This window comes from Drosophila takahashii, chromosome 2L (assembly GCF_030179915.1).
Source record: "Drosophila takahashii strain IR98-3 E-12201 chromosome 2L, DtakHiC1v2, whole genome shotgun sequence".
Classification (NCBI taxonomy): domain Eukaryota; kingdom Metazoa; phylum Arthropoda; class Insecta; order Diptera; family Drosophilidae; genus Drosophila; species Drosophila takahashii.
In genome coordinates, this window is record NC_091678.1 from 23168513 (window position 1) to 23194347 (window position 25835).

Sequence of the window (25835 nt, forward strand, 5' to 3'; positions counted from 1 at the left end):
GCGTGCCGCTTACACACACACACACACGCAGAGTGGAACATTTTGAGTAATAAACTCATTTCATATGCTGACTGCTTTTTCATTTCAAAACTTTTTTTCGCTCTTTCACTCTTTTGGTTTTCCTGTTGTTTGCCTCTTGTTAGCGGGAAAAGCGGGAAAAGGATATGGGGGCAACTTCTACAGCAGGGTCAAATGATATACGAGTATGAGCTGTGTTCCCTTTTTTTCCAACTCCAGTTCGGAACCCTTTTTTCAGCTAACGTTCCTTGGCTTTGGCTGGAGAGTTTCTGCAGTTTCGGTTGTTGTTTCGTTTCGTTCCGTTTCGCTTGAAACTTGCAACTTGCATGGGAAATATTAAATATGCATACGCTAAATGCAGTCGACTGCGGCATCCGTGACTGCAACTGCTCCCGTTCCTGTTATTGTTGCTGTTTATGTAGTTTTTATACGTGGTAATAGGTGAGCTTGGAGGGTATATTATTTCTAACGAGGCTCATATACTATAAATATATTTTTTGTACCATATCTGAGTAGTAATAATATTTTACTACCAGTATATACCAAATCTGAAATGGGTTTTAGAGCGCAAAGATGTAATAACGCAATGAAAACAAGAAATATGATATGAACAAAGTGTAATAGCTAAATAAACCAAAGTAGTAGCAAAATATTGCCTTTAACATAAAAATTTTAAAATAAATTATGGCCTATAAACTTTTATAAAATTTAATATTGTTTGTACCAAGCAAGCATGTTTTGTAAACTATTTATATTTTTAGGGCAAACGTCGTACTAACATAAGCTTGAGTCAAACTATATATGAGACAATATGAAATTTTATTGTAGGTAATTAGTAAGAATGCTTCCAAAATAAAAATAATTTGTAGTTTAGACATAACCCAATGTCGAAATATTTAACAGCGCATTTTCCAACACTTACGGGTGTTAGGACTGTGCTAAATGTAGGTGAAACTGGCTGTCAAAAAGGCTGACACAGCTGTAATGAAATTTGCACAGACCACGTCGACGGGCGTTCCCGCATTCGTCCTTTGGCACCATCGCCAACAATCGCTACCTCATCTCACCTTAACTTTTTGCACTACATATATCGTACTAAACACAGTTGAGTGACATTTTAATAAAGTGCTCACTTGTTCAATTAAATGCCTGAGGCTTAGGGAAAAAAATACAAAGCTGAATCGCAAAAAACTAAAGTGCACAAGCAGACAAACAGTCAGTCAGTATGTCAGGAGACCCACGTGGCGTATACGTAATATGCAAACTGCATTCTCCCGATGTCTTTTGTCTGTCATTTGATTGTGTTTACACTCATAGAAATTTTTACCCTAAATCGCCCTAAAAAACGGACTTTTCGCCCGTGGATTTAGAAAATCGCCCATAAATCGTATTCGCTGGCGATTCGCCCGTGTATTTAGAAAAATTTTCTAAAAAATCCCGATGGAAATTTGGTTTAATTTAGGGTGATTTTTCTTGAAATAGGAAATATTTTCCTGTTTTTAGGGTGATTTGCCCTAATTTTAAGGTGTATTTTTCTAAAATTAAGGGCGAATTTTCTGTTTTTATAGGCAAATGCCCTAAAAAATTAGACAAATTAAAAAAAATCGTGTTTGAGCATGCTTAACTGAATTTGGGAAGCATGTTTTTTTTTAATCGTCTATATTCTGGGAACTGGGACTGCTTTAATTAAACAACACCGGCGGAGGACACCGTTTCATATTATTGTATTGGTGTGTAGTTTATATGGGAGCCGGGTTAAGAGGGGGGCCCGATCTATACAGCACAGCCGTTAGAACTGAAAAATCATGTTTGTAAATGAATTAGGGAAATAAATATGAGGAGAAAAAACAACTTACTTTTTTTGGCCATGGCGAGAATCGAACCCACGACATCTCGGTTTAGAGTCTAACGTCCTACCGCTGCACCACAGACCCATCGCGCAAGACGACGAACAAACTCTGCACACATTTTATTTTCTTGAGGTCTACGTTATAATATGACTAAAGGCAACTAAACCGTATATTTTTTTCCTGACGACTGTGACAATTAGTCCCGTTTTCTTGCCCGCCAACACAAAGTATGCTTTTAACTCAGAACTCCCATACGTTTTTAAGGTTTAAAGTCTAAAGACTACTACTCAGTATTATAATGTTTACAAAAAAAAAAAAACATAAAAATCAAGTTGAATCACACAGGGTTCGAACCCACAACCCCACGACCTTAGTCCTCATATAGCAAAGTTGAAAGCGCAAATGATTAGACCGCTGGGCTACCGAATTTCACACTTTTGGAGTGATTTTTAAGGCAAACCGCCCTTGTATTTAGAAAAATTTTAGAAAAAAAATTAGGGCAATTCGCCGTTGGATTTAGAAAAGATCAAAACGAAGCAAATCGAAAAAAATCGCCCTAAATATTAGAAAAATAGAAAAATTAACCCTAAAAATATTTATTTATGGTCACCTGCCTTAAATTTATGGCAAATTTGTCGTAAAAATAGAAAATTTTTCTCAGTTCAAAGGCGAAAAATTTTTTAGGGCGATTTTCTAAAATGTAGAAAATTATTTTTATGAGTGTAGAGCTAACAAGAGATGGATGGCATGGATGGATGTCTGAACGAATGGTAGAAGTGATGGGTCGATAGATAGATAAATGGTCGGTTATGTCGGTGCATTAGCTCTCAGGGTATTCGAGTAATGACAGTTCCCGAGGTCATGACACATCTGCCAACGTTGAGCTCGGTCGGGCTCATTTATGTACTTGGCTAAATACAAATAACCAGCTTATCAGGTTACAAAGGTACGCAACTAATGATTGGGATAATGACATAATTACCGCTTACAAATATTGACTTACATTAGTTTAAGTGGAATTAAATTTGAATGCAAACAAATTGGTAAATATTTATTTAAATAAATTACTTTTGATGGTAAAAACAATATCTGTTTGTTGTTTTTGGGGTTTGATTCCTAATGATTATTTCCAACTCCATCAATTGAATAAAATAGAATAACACTAAATTCTGGAGCTTCAGACTTTTAAATTCTGCAAATACCTTCAAGTATTTTCCGCTGTCATCCATTCTTGTTATTTAATTTATTAGCTTTTTATTAGATTTTGATGCGGTTGGACTCCAAATTTGATTTGGAACAAGAAGACAGAGCTGGGTATAAAAATCGGCAGCAACAGGAGAAAACTCAATTAGAGAAAATGCGATTTCGGGTCACATTTTGCTGTAGGAGAAATTAAATTAACCAAAGAAAATATGTTATTTTTAGGACCGCGCTTTAAGTGGAAAAGTTGCTGTCATAACCGAGTGCAAATTGCAAAGTTAAAACTGCAAGAGAAATGCAAAAACTTCTACCTTCGTCCACTTCGACAAACTGTCAACATCTTGCGGAAAGTAGGGAAAAAGAAAACGAAACGGCGGCATCAACTATGAAAATTGGCACATCAAGGGCTTTAAGCGACAATCGTTTGTCTCCAGCCCAGGTTGGATCGGTTCCCGGATATACCCGGATATATAGATGTGCATGCATTAAACGGGCGACACGATGCGACAAGCAGGGAAAATCGCATTGCAAACGAATAAATTTTACGCCGGAAAGCAAGAAAGAGCAGATGCTCCCCAAAGACATTCATATATTTTAGGCCAAATCAATCAGTGGGAACATTATCAATAAATAAGTCAGAGTGTGTGCTTATTTAAAAGTAAAACAGATAAAAAACATATATGTGATTCTTTGTGAAACGTATCGAGATTTTCTTAATGGTCTCAAAACGATATCTCATTTTTATCACGACATTTCACCATTTAAAAAAGAATTTTTAAAAAGGTAAAAAAAAAAATCCATTTGACAGAAGCGAAGATATGGCGACGCTTTTTTTTTTGTTTAAATAATTTATAACTTTAAATTACGTGGGGTATAAAATAAATAAAAATACTTTAAAATTATAATATTTGACAAGCTTTCATATAAAAATAACACCCATAATGGTTCCAGTGCAAAATATAGTCCAAACTTAAAAAAAAATATTTCATTCGCGGTTTTCTGCAAATCGGCATTTTTAATCTTTATAAAAAAATAGTATAATGTTCTATACATAATTCTTGTTGGCTCCTGAAAGTTTCGTTATGGGACCTCCATTACTTTCTGCATAATTTAATAAAACAATAAAAAACAAAGCAGTCTTTCGTTGTTATATATTAAATTATATTAGACAAACAGTTTTCGTTCTTCATTAATTCCGGGAGAACGGCTGTTCCCATTTAGGTAAAACTCATAGGAAAAATGCAGTTTGGTATAGCAAAGAAATCCCTACCAATTTTAACGTGGGACAATAACTTCTTGCTACTTAATTATAAAAATATATTTTAATGCATTCTAAAAAAATATGAACCGATTTTAGGGCTTCTTCCTTACAAACTTACTTCCTTTGTGGGTAAATAAATTTAATTGCACACACTAATTCCGCTGGCAATTTTATGGCGCAGCAATGAAAAACTAAGTCGAAGCATAATAAGGCTGAAGACCGAAATAGACAGCCAACGGGGGTGAAATTTACGAAGAAAGCGAGCTGGGAGGCGCATATTCTAATCACCCGAGTCACGCAAATGTCAATGCTGCTGTCAAAGTGTCAATGAAATGTTCAATGGAAATAAAATGCGCAAATAATAGGCGAACCAAGGCGAACGGCAAAAGGCAGTCACAAAAGGATGGCTAGTGAAAGGCGGCGGGAAAGTGGGCGGGATGAGCTGGAGAAAGTTGCGAAAAGCGCAAGAAACTTTGTCAGTTTTGTGCTGCTTTCTCTCGGTTCTTGGTTATTGAAAATATGGCTTATATGGAAATGCCGCGGAAAATACGCTTTTTCTTCTTTCGCTTCTTCTATCTACGGCTTCTTCCTCTTTTTCTTTCTTTTTTAGTATCATTAAGTAGAGTACTTTAATTTATTGAATAATATTAAAATACACTTTTCTAAAAATATTAAAATGTACTTTATTTATTAAAACATTATATTTGCTAAGAATTAATATACAAAAACATTTGTATAATTCACTACGTTATTAACATATTGTTTATCGAAGCAAAAAATTGTTCTGCTTCTTTTTTTTAAACTTTGAGATGAAGTAAAGAATTGAAAAAATATTTCACTTTTAGTTTTTTTAAAAAATAAGTGTTTTTTTGAAATACATAATCTGGAAGAGTACCTAAAGCTTCGATCTTGAAGTCTAAGTTTATTTTTGTGCTCTTTCTGGTATTTGTTTTATTAATAAAGCGCCAGGCGAATTCCCTTCGCGTCTGTGTGTGCGTGCGGAAGTGGTCTAGCATGCCTCACTTTATTTCTATTCCTCACCCTCTATTTCCGGCTCTTTTCCCGCATCACTTCCCCTCCTAGTCACCGCCCTCAATTAAATTTTACAGGCTTTAAGGCTTTGGCCCCAGGCCTCCACTAGTTGGAGGCAACAAAAATTAATAGAGCAAAAAAATGGCAACTCATTTTTACTACCACTACGCAATAGAAAGTCCCATTGGCAAGGAGGTCGACTGGATTGGAGTGGTCTGATATAGGCTGGGCGGGCTTTAGATTGCTCTGGATCTGGATCGTTTTGTTATACGAAATAAATTAAAATTATTTATTTTCCAGAATTTGCAACTTAAGTAGATGCCTGAAGTTGCTAAATATCTTCGGATTGAAGCAGATAATGGTTTAAAATTCAACATCATCTGCAAAGCCCCATTGGAAACCCTATCAATAACGCTGGCCATTGATTTCTTCGCCTCCCGGCCATTGCTAATTGCTCGTAAGTCTCTCATCGAGGACGATTACTACTACTACTCCTGCTAATGGCTGCATTCCTCCCCATTCGCCTGCATTTGCAGCACCCACAGGCAGTGGATTGTGAGGATAGACCAAACTATGAAAATTTGCCACAATTTGTGTGTGCAACCGACTCTGACTCAGACCTCACAAAATTTGACGCCTGATCAATAATATTGGCTGAGCTGGGGAAGCTCTCTCAAAACACACAGACTGGCGGAGGGAAAACTGGAGAAGAGGTGGGAAAATTTGAATGCATTCGAGGCACGAGTGGGTTTGATGATGAAATTAAAGCAATACAACAAGCTGGTTGCAGAAGTACAAGGGAACTGCCGAAATTTACACGTTGAATATAATTTCACTCTGACTTTAGTGATTAAAATCTATAACTATGTAATTTTATAAAAATCGACTAAATAAAAATAATTTTTTTATTTGTAAAAATATATTAATGTTTTATTTCAACTAAAATCACACAAAATTCAAAACCAAGAACTTAGAATAATTTGCAGTGCACGCAGTCAGACTTAACTGCCAGAATGAGTGAATGACTGAGTCTGGGATTCGGTTCGGAATTGGAATCGGTTGACTGCATCCATCGGTGGAATATTTTGGGGGCGAAATCTATATTCCATGCACACGTAGCAAATTGCAAACGGACGTAAATACATCAATTGCAATTGGGGAGCAGTCGGTGGCCTAAGTGTGCACTCCGCTCCCCTTGGCCATTCCCGGGTGACAAACAGTTCAATAAACCTCGGCAAACAAATTTAATATGCGTGGACAGTGAGTTGACAACTCCTGATAACCCGGCCAGAGTTACCAGCTGCACCTGGGTGTGTGTGCAGCATCAATTGTAATTAATTGGCCATGTCTGGCAGTCAAAATTAACACATAGTCATCAAACAAATTTGCAGCAATTTCCAGTCAGCATTAGAACTTGTCTTGGCAACTGGGTACACTAATCCTTTCTCGACAATCTATGACCCTTAATTATTGACGAACAAGATTGTGAAGTCAAATTGTTTGTGTCAGCATATGGGTCAGTTGATTAAATTTATACAATAAATTTTTATTTGCTAAATATAACGTCGTCAATATTTAGATATTTATAAAATAAAACATTTTTTTTATTTCCTAAATAGATAAAAAGAAGACAGTCCTCCAATAAAAGTGTTCAATGATAATTCGCTACAAGATAGTTTCAGTTTTATATCTTCATTGAGTATTTCCCACTCTTGTTGCTTTCTAACAGTTTTCCCTGTCAAGGTCCTGTGGTGCATAATGCTTATTAAGGAGCGGGACCAAAGCTCTCAACCCCTTGCACTATTTTTCCTTTTTGCCACCTACCCAACGCCCCGAATTCCCGCACTTTTCCCCTTTCCCACGCTTGACTCTCCAACTGTTTTGCTATGACGCTTGAGTCAACATTAATTTAAATGAGTTGCCACTTAACTTTTAATTAAAAATTCACTTTTTATTTATTTAGTTGGAAATGGAATGGACTGGCCCCGACCCTAGCCCACTCCCTCGCCTCCCACCACTTATGTTGGTGGGACACCCCGTTCGCTCGCTTTGATTTAAAAAAAAAACGAGGGAAGCCAACTAAAATAAAAAATTGCTACACAAAAAAAGGCGAGCAAAATTAACAAAAAATAGAAAAAACAAGTGCTGAAAGAGGTCGCAGTTTGGCATACGCGCAGTTTCGTATAAATTAGAGTTTGCATTATTTTATTCTGCTTGAAATGAGCGCAAATGGTTTTCATTTAATTTGCAAAGCGCGACTTTAATTGCCATCGACTAAGTAAATATGTGCAAGGAACAAATGGGTGCAAATATGGAAGAAAATGAGAACTCATTTAAACTCCTTCCCTTGTAAACACACTTTTGTTCGCTTCTACTTCTCACCTCTTTTTCTGCATATTTTCTTATAATTTTTCCACAAGATTCATTCGTCTGTGTTGTCCTACTTTTTAATTGGATTTCATTGTTATTTTTTTTTTTTGGACATTTTCTAAGATTATAATTATATTAATAACATCTATTAAAATGTTCCTAAATTTCAATAATATTAAGTTAAAATCGTTTGATTTTAGTTTCCTAATGATAAAAACTGAAAAATTTGCCCAGTTTGTTTAAACGAAATATTTTCGTCCTCACCAACTTTCAATCCCCCGCCACATTTCCCATCCCGAAATGGCATCCTGGGATATTTTCTCCCCACAGGCCCATTTTGAAATGGCTTAAGCTGGCCAAAGCTGATTATTGAACAATTTCCGTTCGGTGGTCCATTTCACCGCCATCACTGTCCCTCGGCCAACAATAAACCGAAAACCCATCAGAATGGAAACTGCCAAAAGAGCTGTCGAGGATGCGGCCCGAGCTGCCTGCAATCCAATCGCGACTTCAGTTCGCCAGAGAATGCAACTCCTGCCAAGTTTCGCTGTAAATCTCTCGCCGAGCAGAAACTTGAGGAGGGTACACTTACATAATTGAATGGGTTGCGATTGGGAAAAGCGCGGCTCGCCATGAACTTTATCATTATTTTGTGTTAATTATGCAGCTTTCGACAGTGGGAGGTTAGGGGGGAATTAGGGGCTTTCTTCTCAATGCCCAATTATCATTTTCGGGTCCGGGAACTTTTGCAGCACTTAATAACCAAAGATCCCAGACAACACGCAAAACTTTATCCGCTCTAGAAAGTCCTGGGGGATATATGTGAAATGGCAGGGGGATTATCAATTTTCCGTTCTCTTTTCATTATGGCAACCTTTGAACTTTGCGCAATAAGTTGGCTGGCAAGGCTTGCACTTTTCGATGGCTCCGCCCCTCCGTGTAACCGTTTTTTTTGCCCTGTCAATTAGCCAAAGCCTCAGTCTGAACAACAGACAAATAATTAAACAGAATTACAGTTTAATTCGTTCATTCTGGGATAAGCACAAAACACGCCAATCTCCTGCTGTCTTTCGCCTGAATAAACTCACAACACTCAGGCCAATGAATGAAATAAAGTACAGTTTTCATTTACACCAAGTTGGCAGGTCTCCTCATTCCATTCAGGGTTGTATTCCGAGCGGGGTTGCATTGGTGTTTTATATTTGGGAAGCTTTTCCCAACAGCATTCTTTTTCGCCGCTTGAAAATTAAGTTTGTTTTCCATTAAGTTAAATAATTACAAAATTATCCACCAAAGGAGCCGTCTACCATTCCATTTTGCCCTTTTTTCAACCCCCTTTGGGGCGTGGCCGGAATAGCAGCTGCAGTTGCTCTTGTACTCAACGTGTAACTGCCAATGATAGCTGCCTCCTGCTTGACTGACTAACTACTTGGCCAGGGCTGGGAAAGTTGGAGCTCAAAGTGTACTGAAGTAATAAAGTCCTGACTTGGGAACAACTATAAATTAGTAAACATGACAAAAGTAGACTGATTTTTTACAATTTTAGTTTTTAACTTCTCCCTTAATCTCTGAAAACGTTCACTTTAGTTTTCATTTGCGTTCCGTCCCTGGAATCGTAACAACTGCCGTTAGTTCGGCTTGGGTACAGAAGAAGAACGGAAGGCGAAAAGTTTCGCTTAAACGACGCCTCAACACTGGCTCATTATCTTTGGCCTTTCAGTTGCCTCTTTTTCCCTTTTGAGGCTGTGTGTCTTTTTCTTTAACGCTTCGCTAATCAAATTCAACATTTTTCCTTTTTAATTTGACAATTCGAAAACAGGCAGCCGGAAAAAGATGGGGCAACAGCTGAGGGCTGTCAATTGGAAAATGATCAAGTAATGCGTAGATGAAAATTGGCAGTCCCAAAAGAACTTAAAGGAAGTCTTCCAAAAGTCTGAGCCTGACATCTTCCAAACTATTTGGTCGCTACACTTTTGGAGCAGTTATTCTTCAACCGCTTTCCCAAGGTGACCCTTGCAGTGCAGCAGAGTAAAATGCATTACAATTAGCGACCAATTAGGCGAATGTCCTGTCCAAGAGCTCGGCAACAATTGTCACTAGTTTGCGTCCTCGCAAATTGATTGAATTTACTTGGCATGAACGTGACCAAAGCTCGCCACTCCTTTCAACGCGTGTTTGGCATATCTTAGATGCTTCAAATGGAATTGCACGGTAGGGTTGCTAAGACCCAGGAGGCACCTCTCGAGAAATCCTTCCAAATGAGCTCACTAATTGGGCTGTAAAGTGTCTCCAAACACATTTTAGAAATACCTGCTTGTTTTCTTTTGCTCAATTGCGTTAAATCATTTTTTTTGGGATTTTAGGCTGCTGCTGCTAGCACCCAAAAAAATTATAAGTTTCGTTAAGACCATTATATTACTTTAGCAAAAAAAATAACTACCATATTAAGACGCAGACCACTCTTTTCAAATTTTGATAAAATGATTTTTCAGAAGTCGAGTGGTTAATGGAAAAACAACGAAAAAATTAGAATTAGTGTTGGGAAGAATTGAATGATTTATTTTTTATATATGTAGAAAATTATTAGTGAGTGATCAAGGCCACTTAACTTTTGTTGGAAACATTTTATTAAATTAATAGGAAAATATTACAGATAGGGTTAACTTAATTATTAAATATTAAATAATTAAAATGACATATAAGTATGTATAATAAGCTCTTGTGGTCTCAATGAGCCATCCACTTTCTTTTAGATTTGGTCCAATTAATATACATGATCTAAAAATTTCACAGCTTCATAAAGCTATAATGTTTTTCCGAGTTTTACGTAGCTTTTTTACAGCTTTTATACATTTCTTTGTGCTCATTCACTATTTCTAATTTTAATTTTTATTCATTTATTTATGCGGAGGTGTGCTTGCCACATATAGTTGGCAACTTGTGCGTTTTCTCCTCGTCATAATTTATGCATTACGGTCTTGGCTCGGCTTTCATGAGTATGACCCTCCCTCCCTCAATGGCCGTATGTGTGTCCGCTTGGCTGACTCTCTAAGCGCAGACTTTTTGATGGCCTTCGCTTTGGGTTTGCTCACTTATCAGGAGTCTTGCAGCCGTATCCTTGCACGGCGACCGTCAGATGTCAATATAATTTAAGCAAATATATGCAGCTCTCACGGACATTCGCACTCATATACCAAGTATTATACGCTTTTGATGAAATTTTTAATCAGACCAAACTCTGCTCTAGACGCAAGCGAGACGAAGAGAGCGCCTGAGATTTGCATATTTCTAATTTCAAAGTTGTAATTAGTATAATTTTACAGTTCTAATTGGATGATGATTGGGCCAACTTCATTTGGGCCGTATGTGAGTCGTACTCAATGAATATGCATGAATATATATGTATAGCTTTGGCACGGCAAAGGAACTAGGGGTAAATGGAAGTAATGCGTGGAAGGCCAAAGCATAACCTTCATTTGGCTTTAGCGAGAGTGAAAGTCATTAACATGAGTTTCCAATTAGAGACTGCAGCCTTGGCAGCTGCTGATAACTTTACGAATTCTGGGTTCTGCCAAGGCACATAATTATCTCACTCTGAAATTCGTAATGCAAGCTATTTCTTACTTTTAAACAAAAAACATTTACAAAAATCCAACTGCTTATGCAGGTTTGTAGAAAATAAAATCGCTCAAAAGGAACAAAATTTCAAAACAGGAAGTGGAAAGCCCTCGAAAATAAATAAAGGAGGGAAATCGTTGAGCAAACATGACCAACGACTGCATTTCGATGGGAATGCGAATGCATACGCGTCCTTCGATGCACATTGAGCTGAGTTTTGAAGTCATTTTCAATGTTTTTGATTTCAGTGATTTGTTTATTTATGCATAAAGCATGCGATTCGTAGCTGGCTTTTGTGCGAGCATCAGCAGGAACCCACTGAGCCAGAAGTAGGAGCCTCGCCTGTGGAACTGGAAGCCGGCGAAACTTAGATATTCCGAGCGAATGCACTCTCTCCAGCTCTGCAGCGGGTTTTCTGCAAACAAATCAAAATCAAAATCGTGTGCGAATGCGATCGAATCGTAAACATGGCTGCCGTTCCAGGGAAACGCAACTGGCACACACACACCGCAGTTCAGAATAATAGCACAGCGAATTTATAAAGATTTCTTTATGGCTTAAAAATATTTTGTATCTCCCCAGCTTATTGTTAAAAAATAATGTAGACCATTAAAAATCCTATTTTTTTAATGAAATGAAAAATTAGTATTAAAAAGTATTCCCAATACGATACGATTTTTCCTGAGCTATAACTTTTGAAATATGATTTATCTATACAGTTGTTAAATTTTCTAAAATCCTGAAAAACAAAAAAATATCTTTTAAGAGCTAGAACTGTGACCATCCCGATGTCAATGTACATTCTCACAAAAACGATTTCATTTTGCCCCCAAATAACCATTGATATGTCCGCTCTCTGTTCGATGCTTCCTGTTATCCTGCCACCGCCCCCTTTTCCGACCACGCCCCTGCTCCGTGTTATCCACTGCATTGTTTGCATTGACACGGAGCGGCTATCAAACTGGCAGAAGTTGACTTGCCATTGGCAGGCTTTGTTCGCCAGCTCGCCGTCAACTTGTGGCCATAAAAAATGAGGTGGCAAATAAATATTGCGTAGCAGATACACACACGTCCACATCCGTCCGCACATGTCCATCTATATATATATATTTATGCAATCTTGGTAAGTGTTGTTCAGGAATGGGACGGATATGTGAGGGTTTGCTCTGCAGATTATAGTAAGTTGAGCACATTTTCTCAGAGGGTACTCTCTATTTTCACAGCCTTGAAATGTACATGGCTTGGGAATTTTTTTTTATAAAATATGTCTTAACTTACAAATTATTTATTTTTATTTCTTTAAAAATATTACTATTTATCTATCTTTAAAGCCTCATTAAATTGTGCTCGACCTTATTCTCTTTAAATGAGCCACGTCTAGGCTTACCGTAACCACACCTTTCTACCAACTTGTCCAATTCCATTTTTGTCAACATATTCGCTTTTCAAGTCAAGCAGGAAGGCAGAAAAGCAGAAAAGCAAGCCAGCAAACATTGTTCTCCATCTTTTTCGCCCACTACCTCATGATTTCTTCACTTTTCTCTCGTTGCTCGTTGGGATTCTCGTAAGAATTGCTAATAACCAATTTCGATTCAATTCAAGTGTCAGCACAAGACGACAAAGATGACGACGGCAGCCAACGCAGTAGAGTATCCCACAGAATAGATAGGAAGTCCTTTCGGGGGATCGGGGATTGTGGGGAGCCGGCGGATGAGGGGTTACAACCACGACCACAATCCACATGGGAAGCACAGCCAATTGAGTATTAATGGTCAGACTTCTCCTAGCTGCCCCGGATTCTGTGGCACTGCGAAAAAATACTTATGCCAGAAATCAACTTACCATTTCAATTAAGTGCCTCATTTAGATTTAAATATTAATGTATTTCTAAAACAATCAAGTAAAGGAAACCTCATAGTGTTTTATACCAAAGTGGAGTTAAATCTATGTCAAAAGTATGATTTGTAATACACATTTTGTATTGATATTTTAGGCGTTTACTAGGCTCTAAAAAGTTATTAAAAAAAAAAACCAAAATACCATACCTATATTATAAATAAACATATTTCATATCGTTTCAATACCACAATTTTGTTTCAGTGCATCCTGGTGCTGCTGCTGATGCCAGCAAGTTTCGTGGCCAGAATTATGGCAGGTCGGGGGTGCGGAGCGGTGGTGATGGGGACAGGAGGGGTCACCCATTTGAAAGTAAAATCAAACATATTAGAAAAATTGTTCGACGAGCCAGAGCAGAGCGAAATGCGAGTCGGGGTCAGGTCTGCTCCGGTTCAATTCAGCTCGGCTCGGCTCGGAGCGGTTCGGTTCGGTTTCCTGTCATTCGTTAGCAGATCCCGGCGAAGATGATATATGAGATTAGCTCGAGTGCCATGCGATGGCAGCACGCCAAGGCGACACTTCGGAACCCCCCTTGATCCACGCTTTTGTCGGATTTTATATTAATGATAAATTAAATTGTTCATTGACTTGAATAATTTTGTGCGTTGTCGCTTTCTGGGGGAATTTTGCGGATAGTTTCCACACCAACATCTCGAAATTCTCCTGCGTTTCGCATGATAAATTAGTGGATTTTCGATGGCATTTGATGAGGAGTGGAATAACAATAGCGGTTGTCACAATTATACAACTATATTATGTTCGCATTAGTGAATAATTGATGAAAAATAAGATTGGCTTTAAGGGAAAGTGTTATAAATGATTTACATATATCCATAGTTTAAATTACTACATTTACTTACTGTCTGTTAACACACCAAAGGCCATCCAAATATTTTCCATTTAAAACTAAAGCACTTATAGTGTTAGTAAGTAAATAGTTGCAAAACAATCTCCACTTGACTTTCTTTTTCCCTCTTCGGCCTTATGCAATAATTAAACAATTTTCATAGTTGGCGGCAATAATTTTGTGTGTTGTCAAAACTATTTTTAGGAAAAAGGAAAAGCAGCGAAGTGCGGGCGAAAGCGATGAGCAAACGAAACGAACCAAAAACAATTTACAGATTTTGCACAAAAATTTTAATTAAACAAATTTTGTGTGTGGAAAGGAAGTTGAGTGTAAAAGCAGAAAAGTTTTGGTTCGCACGGTCTGCGACTTCCTTTTCCCTCCTTGCTGTTGGTAGGAAGTTGGCACGAGGAACTCCGGTCGGGTCCTGTTCCTGTTCTCGAGCCTCTGCCCGAGTACCCAATTCAATTCAATTTTTGCACCATAAGTTGTGCTCAAAATACCAGAAAACTTGCTCAATAATCTGGCCAAAAGAAAAATATATGTATAAATATATAGCCCAAGACAGCTGAATTTTGTGTGCAGGAAATGTTGGCAGAAAGTTTGCGTTTTTCTCTCGCCCCGCACCAAAAACTATGCTTGACCCTGGATGGAGGGGCACATTGAATTTTTGGGGCAGAAGCTGCCAACCCGCATAAATCTCGGCAGCTGGCTAGAAATTTAACTCGGCATTTGAATGTCACCAAGCTCACCCAACTCCATCCCGTCTAGACTTATAAAGTCGTCTTATCCCGGGGACAAAATAAAGGCGGAGAGAGAGAGATAGATCCTAAAACCAATGTCTGACTACCACTTAAGCGGGCTGGAACATATAAATCTAGCAATGGTTGGAATTTCCACAGCAGCAACAACAAGTTAAGGACAACAATGTGCAATTTTATTGCCAAACCTCAGACGTTGCGTATACGTAACGTAAGCTGCTGTTACTGCATCAGCAACGGAATGCCACAAAATGCTTCCACCATACGTTGCCACACACATTTTGTGGAATGAGCGGAATGAATGGATGGCAGGGGTTCTTTGAGGGAGGGAGGGGCAAAGCAGTAAAGCTTTTGACTGCTGCGGGGCTTCAAACGGAGTTTGACAGTTTGACGACGAAAATGTTTTTGGGGCGACTTTCGAATACAATGCCTGGGCGGGGGCAGCAGAACAATTTGGCTTTAAGCTTTGATCGCCTAAAACGAAATCGGAAAAAGTGAAGAAATAAAAGACGACTTTGTAGACAATATTCAAACGTATTAAGGGCAGCTTAAGCGTTGCTCAAGATATTTTGATTGTTTTATGAATGTTTTTAAAATATGTACTTTTAAGGATTCAAAGCTCTTTTATAATTCTAGCTGTTTTCAACTAAAAATTTGTTTAGAAATGCATAATAAATGGCTACCCAACTTCTTTTATTTGTGTAAACACACCAAAGGCCATCCAAATATTTTTAAGTACTGAACTTTTGTGAAATAATTACCTCTTTCGACAATTACTCTTTAAATAGCCCTATCAAGTCCCAACGTTTACAATTTACCCACCGTTTGAACTGCAGTCCCACAAAAACAAGCGGCCTATCGAAAGTAATTACCATAAATATCTATTTCACAAATTTAACGCACCTTTCACTCTGTGACCGCACAACAAAATGCTGAATACAAAACATTTTGTTTGTGGCATTTGGGGCATGTCCCCGGCGTCATAATTAGAAATGAAAAGTGAAAAATATATTTCCACTTTTCAGCAGCAGCAACAAAGGGAATAACGAGAACAACGACAGCAAGCGACCACTTGGCTATTATTTATGTTAATTGTAACGAAGCTGAGGCGACGTTCATCACGCTGTCTGTCTGTCTATCTCCCTTGCTCGTCTCTTGTCCTCTCGCTCCTCCCACAGCTGACTGTTTGTTGCAACTATTGTGGCATTGTCGTTGTTGTTTTTGTGGCCGTGCTGCACACGTGACAGCAGTGGGCACTTGCCTATGTACGCAGTGTCAATTCGCCTCCTGTATCGCACATTGTAACAAGAAATGTCCTGTAGGAGGTGTCAGCTATTAACAGGAGAGGAAAAAAATATTACAAATTACTTTTGTAAAGAATTATAAAAAAATGTAATTTTTTTGTATGTTCTGAAATATTTATTAGAACATAAATTGTATTAAAACTAACTAAAATTACTTTTAGGTTCACTGAATATTAACAATGAAATAAGTTTTAAACCATTTTATTTATCAAAATAAGGAATACTTAAATACGAAACTTATAACTACTTTTATTTTCGATTTAAGGATAAATATATTTTAGCTGACTAACCACTGTCCATCTGTGTGGGAGACATGTGCATGCGAGAGCTAGTCGGTGCTTCTGCATGTGTGTTGGTGCATGGCGTTATTAGGCTAATGGCTGCCCCGTGGGCATTCAAAGCTTTTGTGTCTGGGCAAAACGCTTTTGTCCGCCACTGTCCCTCTCTCCCACTCACAAACTGTTGCCCTATCACATTCTCCGTTTTACCCTTTCTTTCTCTACACAGTAAATGATATTATTAGGTTAGGTAACTCATAAGCTAAAGAATTCGCGATTCCTTTGAGTAATGAGAGGTTGTAAAAACGTTGCAAAGCTAAACTTTTTCTTTATTAATTTTGTTTTGAAATGAAATTTCAAACATTCAAATATAAATCAACTTAAAAAATCGGTTATGAAAATATAGTTAAAAACTATAACTATTTTTTGCGAAGTGTATTTTTTACTCTGTCTCCTCAGTTCGTCTGGTGCTGCAAATATGCAGCGCCGGGCTTCCAGGCTAACTGCCAAAGCCACGCACAAAACGCATTGAGACGCCATAATTGCAGCCAGTTGCCGCTGGATGAGAATGCTGTCTCCCCCCGTTATACAGCACTTTTCCCCCCTTCCAGTGTCGAGCCCCCTCGGCCACCGCCTCTGAATGGGCGCAAGTGCGTTAAGTGCAATGACAGCAATTGCGCTGACAGCGAGGCAAAATGGAACGCACACACATTCACATATGCGGACGGAGACAGAAGTTGCCCCGCCATTTGGAGTGCAGTTTATATTTAGTCTACCGCACGATGACTGACGGGATGTCGCCACACTCTAACTCGATGCTGTATCTCAAAGCCCACAACCTACATATTTAAAAATTGTGATCCATTTCTCGAAAACAAGGCTGAAATATTTTGCAGTAAATCTCAGTAAAAGAGTTTTTAGAGCTTCGTTTTGTAACGTAATATTAAAATCCATTTAGGGAGATTAAAGCCATGAATTAATACAAACATAAATTTAAGCTCTACGTTTTTTTCCTCTTAAAGATACATTTTTGTATGAGTGTATCTTGATGGCCATTATCTCAGCTCTGCTTCTGTTGTAACAAATAAATTTTAACTCGAGCTGAGTTTGAGTTGAGTTGAGTTGACATGCTGCCAATTGGCCGCGTGCGTGTTGCATCTACAATTGCGAATCGGGTCAATTTGCAGCCGAGCATGAGACCCGTTATGATGTGAAGGACCTCCGGCAGGAGGGGGGCTCTCTGAAAGTGCTGAGATTGTTCGCTAGCAAATGGAAAGGAATATACAGGGAGAAGGCATGAGTATCACGATTGTGCTCTGAATGAGATATTTTACAATAAGGCAGATAGAAGAAGAATAGATAGAAGGCGTTCGTAAATGGTGAAATAAGATGGCATGGAAATTAAAAATTCGTCGTTAAACAATTGATTTAAAAAATTTAAATTGTATACTTATCAGATAGCGTACAAATAGACAGTTTCAATCTTAACTAAAATGTCTCATTTAATACTGGTAATATTTAAAATGTACAAACGAAAAATACAGATAGTGCTAAAAAGAATAATAAACGAAAAAATATGAAACGAAAATCAGAGAAACAACGAGAAAAACTGAGAATATTAGCAGATATACCTCCCCAGACGCCACTTAGAATTCTCTAAAATTTTCATAGCATACTTTGCTGCTAAGCAGAGATGGTTATCATTTCCTAGAGCAAAGCCCGAGCTAAACTGATAAGTTTAATGGCAGACGCTTAGCCTGCACCCTTTTATCCCCTCTGTCTCCTTCTAATTTCCCTTCAGCCTTATTTATATGGGCCTAAATGAGTGCCCTTTCAGCACAGCGAATTTTTCATTAGCCGAAAAAGGACATGGCCGAGGTCGGGGGAAATTATGAAATATAGAGTTGAACTTCTTAGGGAAAAATACGAGGGCAGAGCCTCCCAGAGTTTCGTGATTTATGCGGCCTCGACTTAACACCGCAAAATCTGAGCCTTTGTGTCAATTTGTTTTGCGTGCCACGAAGCAACCCAAGACAGAAACTGACTCACGCACCGCCTAAACAAGGGAAAAGTATGAAACTGCGGGGATGGAAAACGGCGGCGGGCGGAAAAAGGGCAAGTGAATAATTAAGCGGTTTATAAACATTTGTCTCAGACATCGTTAGGTGGCATAAGTACACTAAGAAACTAGAATGGACTACGGTCAGGACAACAATGAAGAATGCAATAAATTCCAAATGTATTGTTATTAATGTGTTCATACTTTAAAATTTATTTAAAGCTTAAATATATTCTAAAATTTTCATTAACAAAATTGCTTTGAATGAATTCACACATTTATTAAAGCAATAATTATAATTGCTGTTCAAAAAATGGAAACTAAATTACCCGTCGTAATTTGTACCAATCTACCATAAGTACAAAAATTTTAGCTTCTAGAAGTATAAACATTTCGTTATCTTTCTTGTAAAGTTTCTTCCAGTGTTTAAAGCGTTTCCAAGAAACAGAACCCACTCCGGCCCAAACAACATAATTTATGTCAGCCGGCCAAGGGCCAAGGAAAACCGGGAAAAAGACAGCGAAATACTTACATAGCCCGTTTAAGTTGAGGCTAATTTGCAAAAGGGGCCTTTAAAGTTGGTCCGGACTGGACTGCAACTATTTATATTTAATCGCATGCTCCAATTGCAAAAACAATTTAAAATCAACTTGCTCGTTAAGTGAAGCGGCACACAAGGACCCCAGTTCCTACACCCCCTTCTTTCACCCAACCGCTCCCATTTTCCCACCGATTTCCTACCATTTTACTCCTCTTTTTCTGTTAACCAAACTGGGCTGCAGTTGTTGGTCCTACTGCTGAGGCTACTACTGCTGGCATCGTTACTGCTGCATTTTCGACAAGTGCTTTTAACATTAAATATTCATTTACAGCATTAAGGGCACTCGAAGTCACGCGTTAACGGTACCGTCAGAGCACACACACAAACAAACACAAATACACTGCGCAAACCGAGGGGGCCGGTCCAAAAAAATGTTTGCTGAGGGGAGGGGACTTTTGGTTGCAGCCAACTGAGAACGTGGCGCATCAAGCAAAACGGACACGGGCGTGCATTAAGTGAATATATTTCTGAGCCCAAAAAAAAACACTAAACTTGGTCACCTGCCGTGCCGCAGGGCACTGAAAAAAACGTTATGCAAAGTTAAGGCAAATAAAAAAGTCCAAGAAGTAAATGTACCTGTTAAGATTCCTTTCTTAAAAAATATCAAATTTTAATGTATTTTCTAACCAAAACATTTTACATTTTATAAAATTAAATATATTTAAAGAAATGTAAGTTTTTAATTTTCAAAAGAGGAACGTCATTTGACTTATGAAATTTTCAGTTCTAAAAATTATTTGATTTACATTTATCATTCATATTCATTTAAGTCATTTATTATTATGGTGAACAATATGAGTGCACAATAAATAGTATTTTTCTTTGTGTGGCCACTGATATATAACAGCTCCAGGTATGTTTTGTTTTTGGCGAGGAGATGATTCAGGAAAAGCCACGATAATGTGAACAGAGCTGCGTTTCAATGCCGTTTGTCTCAACTCAGCGATGTTTCAATACCAAAAGCTTCTCTACCGAAAAAGGAGAGCGGCTTCTAGAGAGGATATATCCCGATTTGGGTCTCTCTCTGATTCGGGTTTGCTCTCGTTGCACCTCGGTTTTCTCATTTTAGGGCTACATTTCGGCTCCTAAACTTCGACCTGCCTTCAGTCTCAATTGCAGTTCCGTTTGAGCTCAGTCGAGGCTGAGGCTTTTGGCTGAATAAACATTTGTAAAAACCAGGCCAAATATGCGACACAAAATACTTGGGTCTTACATTCTAAACAGATTATTATAAATGGTTATGATTTTAATAAATCTATTTTAAGCTTACTCCTAAGCTTTGGTAAATTAAAATTACAAACAGAAACAAAACTTTTTTTAAAGCCTATCTTCTTAACAATAAGAAAATCCATCGATTTGTATGGCAGCTATTTGAAGGGACGGTGGTAAAATTATGATATTAATATATCATCAATCAGTGAGTAATTTATTTGTGCAAACTTTCAGCTTAAACATATAAGAATTGTACTCGTTGGAAATATAAATAGGGTTTTTTTAAATTCGCATAAAAAATTATATCTCTTGGAAATAATGAAAAGGAACAAAAACGTTTCTTCGGGTAAATTAAGTTGGGTTTGAGATGGACAATTTTGAATAGTTGAGTTCATTTTTTAGAATGAAGAAGACCCAAACCGCCATAAAAAATTTCAAATAATTAAAATTCATACTTTTGGACAACAAAAAATGTAATAAAATATTTTCTTAAATCTATTATTTCATATAAGCAGTTGCGAAATTTTTACCCTTCTTTAAAATACAATATAGGAATTTAAAAATAAAAGCTTCTGTCAAACCCTTTAAGCTACACAATAATTTAACAATATGAATTAGCTCAAAATAAATATTCTCTATTATTTGTCATAAAAATTATCCAATTTCATCACGAAGCTATTTTTTTTGCTTCAATATAGCAATCGCATTCAAAATGGGTCACTGGCCTCATCAAGAACTAACATTTAAGCCCACGCACTCGCCCACACATATCATAAAAGTATTTATGCGCAATTTAACACGAAATGAAATATAATTTTTTTTGTCCTGCCGCAGTCGTTGTCTTTGTCCTTTCCTAGCTCCTTATGCCGCATGCATGACAATTATACCAAGCTAAATTTGTTCGCGTTGAGGCCAACGGAGCCAACATTTCTCAGCTTTTGGTAATGATTAATGAACGTGTGTCTGGGTGGTTCAGTGGGTGGTTTGTGTGGGTGTAAGGGGTTGAAGGTTGAACGATGTACATGTGTCCCTGTTGCTGAGTGTTGACTCCAAAGTTGACATCATAATTCGGGCATTTGTTGGTCAGAATGCGTTGACAGTTTTGAGACATTATTCCGGGTGGAGGTCAGATCAAAGCGAGTGCTCAAAATTAATTTGCCAAATTTAATTATACGAACATGAAGTACAAATCAGCTCCGGGAAAAATCAAAGAAGCTAAAGAATTTTAAGAATGAGATTATCTAGAAAATCTGCTTTCCAAAAAGTCACAGCCAGCTGATTGGGAATTTATATGCAAGGCGCATGTTGCCGCATGCCACATGGTGCTAAACATTGGCCTAGACAACAAGGCACACAATCTTCTAGCCCAAAGAGAGGCGCGCATTTATGCCAAACACATTGGCAAACATAAAATTTTAAACATGCATAGGCCAAAAATATAACACAGAATACAATACAACAAACAGAAACAAAAAAAATGGAAACGTGCAGGCAAGCAAGCTAAGCAAGAAGTACAAGAAATGGACTACTAATTGGAAGTCTTCGGAAGACAGAATACCCCTAAAATGGTTCATATATACTTACATACATATATTAATCTTTATTGTGTGTTGGAATGTGTTGGAACATTACAGACTTACTAAATAACATTTGTTATTATATATTTTTGTCATAATATTTATTATTTATCTTAATATTTATAATATTTAATATTGTAAAAAAGTGAAATTCCTTTTTTTATAACAATATACCAAAAATATTTAACAAAAAGTTTCCGAGGGAGACAACTTAATCACTAGTGTTTTTTGAAATTGCGCATAAGATTGTCTAAAATACGCAGCGTATCAAAATTTATTAAACTCTTCAGTACAGTTAAATGAGATCACCTTGACTCAAACCCAAGCTAGTCAACTCCTTTGATCCCTGTCACATTACAGGGTATCCTGCGAGTAGTCGATGCTTGTTGTTTGCTTAGCCCCATGGCGGCCTTCTAAGCAGCTTAAGGAGCAGCAGAAGCGTAACCAGAAACACAGAAGAAGCTCAAACATTCCACTAAATTTATACCCCACACACACACACACCCAAGGCTTCAGGACTCACACACATGAATGTGGCACATATATTTGCATATTTGCGTGTTCTCCGTACCGCTCTTTTTCCACCTTTCTCTTCTTTCCCTCCTTTCGCTCGCTGCGCCTGATTATGGCGCTTAAAGAAAACACTTAAAAAAAAGAGGAGGGAATGCGGAGGGCTGTGGGAAAAGAGAAAACAGCTCGAGGCAACCCGACAAGTGCCAAGCGCAATTGGGGTTAATATCCTAGCACGAAAATACTCGCACACACACTCAAAAGCTGCCCAAGTTTATTTTGAATTATTTATGGTTAAGTTTATGGCAGAATTTTTGACTTGAATTTATTTGGCCTTTGGCTGCCTGCGAAATTTCCCATGAAAAATACGCAAAATTAATAAAGCAAAGCGAATGAGGAGAGAACCGACGAGAAGTGCCAAAAGAAATAGAAAACATTTGTTGCATAATAAGCCGTTAGCCGTTACCTTTTGTTGCCCTTGCGTGCTGGCCAAATTAAAAGCCAACAATGTCTACAAAATGAACCAAAAATAAAGCAAAAAAAGAGCGCGGAGTTACGAAAACTGAATAAAAATCCACAACGTGTTGTTATTTGTGCCCGCTTGGCGAAAGATTTTTGTCGCCATGCTTGAGGGCAATAAATTCGCTCAGCTTGTCGCAGAGTAAATACAGGGTAATTGAGGCTTATGGGACAATTTTATTGAAATTATAAAAAAAATTGAAAACTATTAAAGGACAATTCATGATTTTGTGTTAAGAAATGTAGTATTTTTCCACATACCTATTGCCAAAACGATGATCAATTTGATATTATGTGGTATAAATTTTGAATTGATATGCGGCATCGCAATTTCCGAGAGAAAGAATTCGGCAAAATTATATTTTTAAATATAAATTTTACCAGTATTGGATTATGTGTGTACCTACTTTTAGTTAATAAAATAAATTTTATTCCTTAGAAATTATTTTTTAAATTTAAAATGTATACAATTCTTTTTACGTTGTTTGTTATTTAAATTATGTATAATATATAAGCACTAACTATATATTTAAAGCATAGTCGAAATCGTTATTCCCTTCCACATAATCACTTATTCGTTGCCATTATTAAAAGACCCCTTCCATCGGCATGTGGATAGTCCTTTGCTCGTAGTTGTGTGTGTTTTTGTGCATTGACATTTACAAAGTGAGAATTTAATTAAACTTAATGAAAGTGCATGAGTGTCTAGGGAAGGGCCAGTAAAGTGAGGGGCCATTCTGGCATTGGGCCAGGCCCAGCAAAAGGTGAGAATAAAAAGAAGTTCGACTTTAGTGGGCACTTGGCAGGCCATTTCGCAAGGCTGCCTGTTTACGGTTTCGGCCATTAAAGGCCAACATTTGGTAGGAGGGGGCAGGAGGCAGGAGGCGTGATGAGCAGGTCAGCTTCAATTGCAGCCGCACCACATTGCGTATGCTTAACGCACCTAGAATGGAAATCGAAAGCAGCGGCGAACAAAACAAACGAAAATCGGTGCGGAAAAGCCAAAAACGAAATCGAAGCCAAAGGAAGAAGGAAACTGACCCAAATTTCAGCTGCATTGCTTTCGTACCCCACTGCGTATGATTAATTTAAGTGAGAGTGGCCCGCAGAAGGGGTGTAAAGGGGCCAAAGGAATGGGGACCGACCGGCTGCTGTGGCATTTTCTGGTCGATAAATTTAATTTACACAAATTAGTCGCGCATTGTCGTAAAAACGCCATCGAGGAGGTAAGGCAACAACCAGAGAGCGCCAGCATAAAAACAAAAAGCTAATTAATTAAAACACCTTGGACACAAACGCACACCGACACAAGCACACTCGACTTCGTTCGCTCCGGAGTAATCGAAATAAGCTAAGAAAATAGATGGCTTTTTCGAAGGGGGCACGCTCTTAGGGCGATTGTTGGTTGTTCGGCGAACAGAAAAGAGTTAGGACAATACCTTAATGCTATAAGTTAGTGAAAACATTGGTCAGAGCTACGGAGAAATACAGCTTTTTGTTGGACTGGTAATGAATTGGGAATACGACTAGTTCAACTACTTATAATTAAATGCATTGTAAAAACACTCAAGGACTTGCTTAAATTACTGTAATCCCAAGGATTTAATATACGTCGCCTTTGCTCGCCAAAGCAAAGCAAACCCAAAGGAGCATATTAAGAAATGGCTGCTGATTGAAATGGAGATGGGGAAAAGTTGAGCAAATAAAATATGCGAGCACACGATCAATTCAAAGCGAAAATTTGTGAACGTTTCCTTGGGTCCGGCCACGCACGTTTGACCATTCCATGGTTGAACCATCTCCATCTCAAGGTCCCCTTCCCCTCGCTGTCCCATCCGCATTGAGGTCCCAACCATTTTCATTACATATCTGCCTTTGTGGTCCCTGTTTTTGCTCTCAAGATTCATTCGGGCATCTCGCTGAGTGGTAATTTATGGCTACGCATTTGGTTTACTAATAACATAGCCCCCTTTGCCAGGATGGTCTCCAATTTCGATACTGGTGCCGCCTTTTGTTTACCTAAGCAATAACAATAAATTAATCGCCATCGACAGCCATTAGCAGGCCGCTTCCTCTGGCCTCTCTTTATGCTTTTGTATTTTTAATTATGTGTCCAAATTTTTGGTATTCGTACTGCCACAACGCTCGCTTTCATGCACCGTGAAAAATATTTGGTATTTGCTGGGGATACAAACAATTTGCTTTAAAAGGAAAGAATCCCAAAAATCGTATTTATGAGTTCTGTATAGGTATAATATTTAAAACAAATATGTTTTAGGATCTTACTAGCATTTTTATTTTGAGATAATTAAAACCTCCTGAGCATTACTAGAAAGTAGATTATACCTAGCTAATTAATAATAATTTTTTCAGTACACCGCTTCTTTCGTGGCAGGAATAAATATTCCTGAATATTCATATATGGGAAATATGGCGTGTCGAGCTGTTAATTGCCTCTATCAATGCCGCTTCCTGTCCGCATTTTACATGTGTTTAGACACCGTATATCTAGCCACCCAAACTCCCTAGTTTTCTATCCCACCTAATTGTGGGTAATGTGTTTGGGTTATACTTTTTTTATTTGGCCGATTTTCTGGTTTGGCAAAATGCGTGGCAAATAGTTGGTGTATAGTTTTGTTGCTTTTCGTTATATTTGTTAAACTTTTTTGGATATTTAAATGTATATGTCGGATATGCGTGCTTAGCTTTCTATGGGGTTAAATGGCTGATAAGTATCTACATAAATTGGTAGGTTAGTGTGTTCATATACATTTTAGATGAGGAATAATTGTCCGTTATCGGTGAGTCATGTCATACGAATAGGTATTCAAAATATTTGAAACAATTTTATAAAGTAAATGTTTGTTTTAATTTAAAACTTTTAAATGAGTTACGCAAAATATATTTACATTGTTGCTATGTTTA